Here is a 7,258-nt window from a genome sequence, read left to right as displayed (position 1 = left end):
CCCGCGCTGGAGTTTCCTTACAATGAAGGCGATTTTTGAGCAAAACAACTAAAAGGTTCATTTGCATAGTTCTGACATATCTTGAACCACGGTCAGGTGTCCGCCCACACTACAGTACATGTGTGGAGGAGGAGGAGGAGGAGGAGAGACTGGGGAGGGAGAGCAGACGTGGGGGGGGGGACGGAACCCAGTTACCCTTCCTTAGCGGGTGGCACTTTTTCTTTCGGTCTGGTTGCCGTCGGGCTTTCTTAATAATCAATCTCCGTGAGACCACCTGGGTATCAAAAGGACGAATGGAGAGAGAGAGAGAGAGAGAGAGAGAGAGAGAGAGAGAGAGAGAGAGAGAGAGAGAGAATTTGCTTATCTGTTACCTGTTTGGTTATCAGCATCTCTGCCATTTTGTCTGTGTCTGCCTTCCTACCGACTTGCCTGCATGTGTGCCTTCTCGTCTGCCTGTCTGTCTGCCAGCTAGATTGTAAGTGTTTGCTTGTCTGCCTGCCCGTGTATCTACCTGCCTCTGAATCTGCCTCCATATCTGTATGAATGTTTGATTGTCTGCCTGCCAGCTCGCAGATATTAGTGCCTTCCCGTCTGCCTATACATCTGCCTGCCTGCCTGCCTGACGGCCTGCAAGCTCGTGCAGCCAACTTGAGCAGTGGTATGCGCGCGCAGGCTAGCGGACGTTTTGCTCCTTCCTCCTCCTCTTCCCTCTCCCTCCTTCCCTCCTCTTCCTCCTCTTCTCGTCTCGGCGCAACTTCCGCTCGACCTTGTCGCCACCGCATCGACGCTGTAAACACCGCCACCTCCATTATCACCACCACCACCGCCGCCACCATTATCATCACCACTACCTCTCCCCCCTCTCCCGTCCTTTGCTTCCTTGGAATCCTTTGTCGACTCAGAACCCAGAACCACAACCACCACCACTAACTGAGCTTGGAATATTCATTCAATGAATGTCATAGTGGTTTGGCAACCTGTTTCTGAGGCAAAGGAAGGTCGCATCAAAATATAATGAGAGAACAAAGCATCTGTCCACTTACAATTATTGCTCGACGTGCAGATGGGATCGTACATGGGGGGGTGGGATAGAAAACACAGCATATGGAGACAAATTGGTTTCAGTATATTAATACAGTCAATGTGTTCCATTGTGGTTGGGTCGTCTCGAAAGTTATGGTAAAAAGGCAAGTGGATATCTAATTGTTCAAAGTCTTTTGTGCCAGGGGAAGAGAAGAAGGGGCCAAGTTTGCGAATGACGTCACGTCGCCCTGACCGTACGAGCCGGGATCAAAAAACGCCTGTGGGATACGTGACATGTCGTCGAAGACAGTGAAAGGAAATAAAAACACACACACACACAAACACACACGTGTGTGTGTGTGTGTGTGTGTGTGCATGGGGTAATTTTGGCACATATGAGTAAAAGGGTTTTGCTCAGTCTAACGTCAGAATAAATGAATCGTCTCAGGGAACCTCTAGTTAAGAAAATCATTATTATTATTATTATTATTATTTATTATTATTATTATTTTGCTTATTTATTTTTGCTGAGAGCCCAACCTTACACATTACTGAGATTTCAACAACGCTACCACCGCCCAATTTAGGAGAGATTATAGCATACCATACCGTCTCTGCCACTGATAGTAAAACTCCTGCCTACTAATATTTTCGAAAATTATAAATACTTTATGTATGCACTTAATATAAACAAATTAGTAGGAATTTAATTAAAATACCTTAACATTCCCTTGTACTGTCTTTCAACCAAACTACTTGGACCCACTTTGAAAATCTGCGTTGAAGAAAACTCTTGTTTTACTCCATGAGAATTTACTCCAAGGCGGAAGGTTCGAGGCGAGATGGACGTTTTTGGTGGACGAGGTATCAGTCAGGACGACCAACTTAGGCGGAGGCAGATAACTCTCAAATCGCGACTAACGAACTCCAAATGTGAAAGGAAACTGCATTAATGAGCTCAGCTCTCGCTCAGACCTAGAAGGCTTGGGCGTGCGGGCGGTACAGCATGAAGAATCAGTGCCCCCAAATACTTTGACTGACACAACATTAGGGGCCATTGACACGGTAAAACAGTTTGACAAACCCGGTTTGTCAGACAAGTGTTTGAAGTGATGTTTGACCATGTGAATGGGGTATTTGGTCGTCAAACACGTTTGTCGAACGTGTTTGACAACCAAATACCCTATTCACACGGTCAAACATCACTTCAAACACTTGTTTGACAAACCGGGTTTGTCAAATCGTTTGGCCATCTAAATGCCCCTTTACTCAGACAGGTTGGTAAGAAACAGTTGTACACACACACACATTATATATATATATATATATATATATATATATATATATATATATATATATATATATATATATATATATATATACATATACATCATGCACGCACGCACACACAATATATTTCCAAGAATCAACACGGAAAGACGAGCATGGGATACGGGCCATATAGCCAAACCTATTTTTCACTAAACGCGCGCACACACACACACACACACACACACACACAAATTGTGTATACTATATATGGAGAAAGCCCTTGATATGACACATCACATAAGCCTCGTATGGAAATTGGATCATATCGGTGGACCTAAGGGATGAGAGATTTCCTGAAAGACCGACACATGAAGAAAACTGTAACAAAGGACAACAATTGGTTGGGATGGAGGGAAATGTTCAACAGAGTTCCGTAAGTCAAGTGGTAAGTGGTGACACCCGTAATGCCCTTGGTTTATGCAAATGACATGATGGTAGGAACGACAAGATACAGTTGCATGTTTGTTGGCGATGCAACGATCACGAGGAGATTAGAAGATCAATAGACTGCTCATTGTTTCAAGATGTAGACAGAAAATATGAATTGAACCAATCATGGAAATTAAACTTCAGCAAAACAAATAAACAAATAAGTACATGAAAGTATTGGAAAGGGACAATTATTTATTCGAAGGGAAGCGAAAAATTACAAGAGCGAAAGAAAGTACTGGTCATAGACAATTTGTTACACGACAAACACAGTACGATTGTGGGCGAAACATACACAAGTTGATGAAAGTTTAAATCGGCTTTTCAGTATATGGGCGTAGAAATTATGAAAAAAAATATAGTATAGAGAACCTAATGAACTCCAGATGGTGTGGTTCTAGCACAAAATTAATTATTATAAATAATACTGAGAGAATACAAGGACTAGTGTAACAAATCACATGCAATATACAAAAATGTACTTCTTCATACTTCTCCACATCTCTGGAGCAAGTGCTGTGTATTATAAGAATTCATCTGTGAAATTACGGACGAAATTCTTTTTGTCCAGTTTCATAAGCACGATCTCACTCACTACCCAGGTCTAAAAACCCGTCACATTTGAACAAAGATAATTCGTGTGAACATTAACCCATACACACATTCACACCCAAACATCAACACCTACACACACACACACACAGAAACTCGTAAACCCCGGAAAACCTTAAATTTGGGCCACCCACTGTAAACACCCCGAACCCCTACGATACCATGGAGGGCGCCCCGGCCATAAAGATAATAAAATAGCTCAAAGAAAACGGCGGATTCCACAACAGAAGGGAAAGGCACCACTTGGAACGGAAGGACTTCGGTCTCTTGCGTAAGTGAATAATAAAAAAAAAAAAAAAAAAAAAAAAAAAAAAAAATCAGACTACTCCTGCGGTACTGCAATATATATATATATATATATATATATATATATATATATATATATATATATATATATATATATATAAAAGTCCCCAGAACTCATAGGGTTTCCGAAGGGTAGCCGATATAACTATCAACTTCAGTTTGCGTGTGTGGGTGGGTGGGGAGAGGAGGAAGATGTGGGAGTTCAGCTTTAATGGTTCATTGCAGGACCTGTTTATAATCTGAGGGACGATACAACCTTTGGACCTGACCAGAGTAAAAGTAAAAAAGGGGGGGGCGGGAACAAGTTAACTGGTTTTGTCACGGTGCCGTAGTAGGGCGGGGGGAGGGGAGGTAGGGGTAGGGGGGAGGGGGAGAAGAAAATCAACGTTCCGCCCCCCACTCCCCCGGCCGCCACACCCGACTCCCTCTCCGCCTTCATCAGCAGCAGCATCAACGACTCCACCCCGCAACTCCCAACTCGGGGGTGGGGGTGGAGGGGGTGAGGTGCCCACCCGCCAGCCCATACCTGCGTGCCCACCCCAACCTCAACCCGAACCCCACCGACGATTCTGACCTCGCCTGGATTGGGGCGCGACCCAAGGCCATCGCCGCGCCGTCACACTTCACTGCCGCCGCCACCATCACTAGCACTACCACCTGTAAGGCTTCCAACTAGTGAAACAATGATACAATACGGTCACTAAACGGAGAAAATGTTGCTTGTGTGTTGAAACTAACGGAAAAAAAAAATCTATAAAGAAATAAAATAAATTAAGTGGATAACAAAATAAATAATATGGATCACCACTAGTACGTACAGTACATACACTAATAAGTCTTTTTTCCCTTGTTAGAGGGGGTGGCCTAGCCAAAGCATACACTCACCCATTACCCATCACTTCATCAAATTGGCGAGGGCGGGTGGGCCAATGTCACCTCTCACTTGGCCTAATTTTGCTCTTGAACCTTTGATTCCTTTTGACAAAGAGGGTGGCGAGCATCGTGCAGTCGGCACATCAACAAACCAATCAGCCTTTCGTAGTCCACTGCTGAACAAAGGCCTCTCCCACGTGGATCGCCTCTGGCGGTGGTCCTTCGCCTGGGGTCCTGGGGGTCCCTTGGAATCCATCAGGGTTCCCACGAGTGTTCCCAGTCCGGAAACTAGTGGATGCCATGCGATTCTATTCAGTGTCGAAGCGATCTCCTGGGGGCTAAAGAAGAAGCCATTGCGGATCTATCGCTCACTGCGGTGCCACCCCTCTTCCGTGGAATCTGTTTCAAGCTAAGGGCAATTTTATGTGGATGCAGACTGGGATCTTAGTCGGTCGGTCGGTCGAGCCACACTTCAGGTTGGGGTTCAAGTCAACGTAGTGGAGCTGTGAAGTTAATTTTTTGGTGTTTGTGTACGATTTTTGTGCTGATTTCGACTGCCGCCAGCCAAGTGGTTTTATTCAGACCCCCCCACCCTCAGGGTGAGTTAACGGTGACGCGCGGGGCTTCTTTCCGAAGTAGTTCGTCATATATTATTTTGCCTCAAATGGTTAAAAAAAAAAAAAAAAAAAAAAAAAAAAAAAAAAAAAAAAATCGTCAGGTGACTTCTTAGGCATTCTCCAAAGCCGTCGAAGCAAAAATCCTAGGAATAGTTCGTCTCCACCCAAACCAAAACTACGTTCCAGCGACCTTCACAGGACATGAGAGGGAGCGCACCATCTCAACATGACGTGCATGTCGTAGCGGGGATTGCAATCCAGGGCGATCGTCAGTTTTCCTGAGGCAGTAGTTCCCAAACATTTTTCGCTTGTTTGGACACAGTTCAGTTGTTTCTATTCACAAAACTGGGTCAGCATTCATAACCATTGCGTAGGTTGAATCCTTAGATATCTTAGTTTCTACGGTCTATGAATACATACATTATTCTATACTTTAACGGTATACTCTATAGAATATCCAGCCGTGAGATGTCGCATTTCCTCTGATTTCCTTATTTTTGTTTTTTCGCCTCACTATTACCCCTCCAAAGCTGCCATATTACCTCCAGGCAGTAATTTACCCGTAAGTTTGGGCACCCTGTCTTAGCGGAAGGTTGGGAATGGAATTATGTTCAGCCTAGCTCCGATCAACCTAACTTCACCGTCCGACATAGCTAGCCCGGTCTGACCAAACCTAATGTACTGTAACTTCGATCGCAAGCCAGCCAAAGAGAATTGGTAATTACCTTCGATCTTCATGTTAGTGGCACGTACTCCGCCAGGCCAGGCGCCCACCGCACCGCCCACGTGGCACAAAACGGAGTCTTCCCACTCTCCGTAAACCTCCAAAGTGGCTCACCTGAGGGGGGTCCACGGACCCCCTAAGGTCGGGTGGGGGGGGGGGGGCACCGAGTTTTACAAATGGGACCACATACTAGTGGTTAGTAGACAGCTGGCGATTCAATCCAGTGTTTAAGTTATCTATCTACGGAGGTATTTTCCTTTAGTATTTTGTCAAAAAAGCAGCACTTATATTTCGTCAAAAAACAACACTTATACCCTTGAGAACAAGAACGCACCGAAAAGATGGAGTCTTAGAGGTGGTACAGAACGTACGGATAGAAGTTAAAAAGAGTTCAACATTCTTTTTAGAGAAGAGATTGTTCTCTAACCATGAACGAATACTGTGCAACTTTGATCAGGTCGAGATGTCATGAAAGCCCCCTAAAATAATTACCACATAAAAGATACATAGTGGACATCCAAAACGGAGTCTCCAGGAGTGTCAATGACAGCAATCCATAAGTGCAATACTCATGACAACAAACATTCACCCCTCCCTCGCCTTTGCTTTTTACAAAAAGAGCTGAGGCAGTGGACATCCAAAACGGGGTCTCCATGAGTTTCAATGACAGCAATCCATAAGTGATACTCATGCCAACAAACGTTCACCCCTCCCTCGCCTCTGCTTTTGACAAAAGGAGCTGAGGCAGAGTTGAACAAAGTTCCCGCCCTCAATCTCTAGCTGCGTGACAACGACCGAAGACTTGAAGCCTGCATGGGTTGCCCCCGACTGACTGACCTTAATCCCTACTCGCCCACGACAATGCAGTGCCACTGATTATAGTGATTAAGTATTATGGTAAAGCATGCCGACACAAGACATGCACGCACACACATGTGAATTCACTACTACAGACGTTAAGGGGATTAACCGAGATGGGTTTCAACCCTGTGGTCGTGGTGAGACTTCCCTCAGCTGATTTAAATCGCCTGACGGCAGCCGGAATAGAGAAAGAGGGTCGAACGTAGTTATCGACAGGTTAGGTAAGCTACGGACGGTGTCGAGTAACTCGGCAGACCGCGACGTCGAGCGGTGCACGCGACGGCGGGTCACGTGACTACTGTATTGTGTTTCCTCACGGATAAACGGCGCTTCTACCTACGGGGAAATTGTCGCTCCAAGGAGATGGAGTCATAGAGAGGGCCGAAGAGAGAGAGAGAGAGAGAGAGAGAGAGAGAGAGAGAGAGAGAGAGAGAGAGAGAGAGAGAGAGAGAGAGAGAGAGAGAGAGAGAGAGAGAGAGAG

Source organism: Oratosquilla oratoria, unplaced genomic scaffold, assembly GCF_046742065.1.
Source record: "Oratosquilla oratoria isolate Oo_2021 unplaced genomic scaffold, ASM4674206v1 SCAFFOLD89, whole genome shotgun sequence".
In the NCBI taxonomy this organism is placed as follows: domain Eukaryota; kingdom Metazoa; phylum Arthropoda; class Malacostraca; order Stomatopoda; family Squillidae; genus Oratosquilla; species Oratosquilla oratoria.
This window is presented reverse-complemented; position numbering follows the sequence as displayed.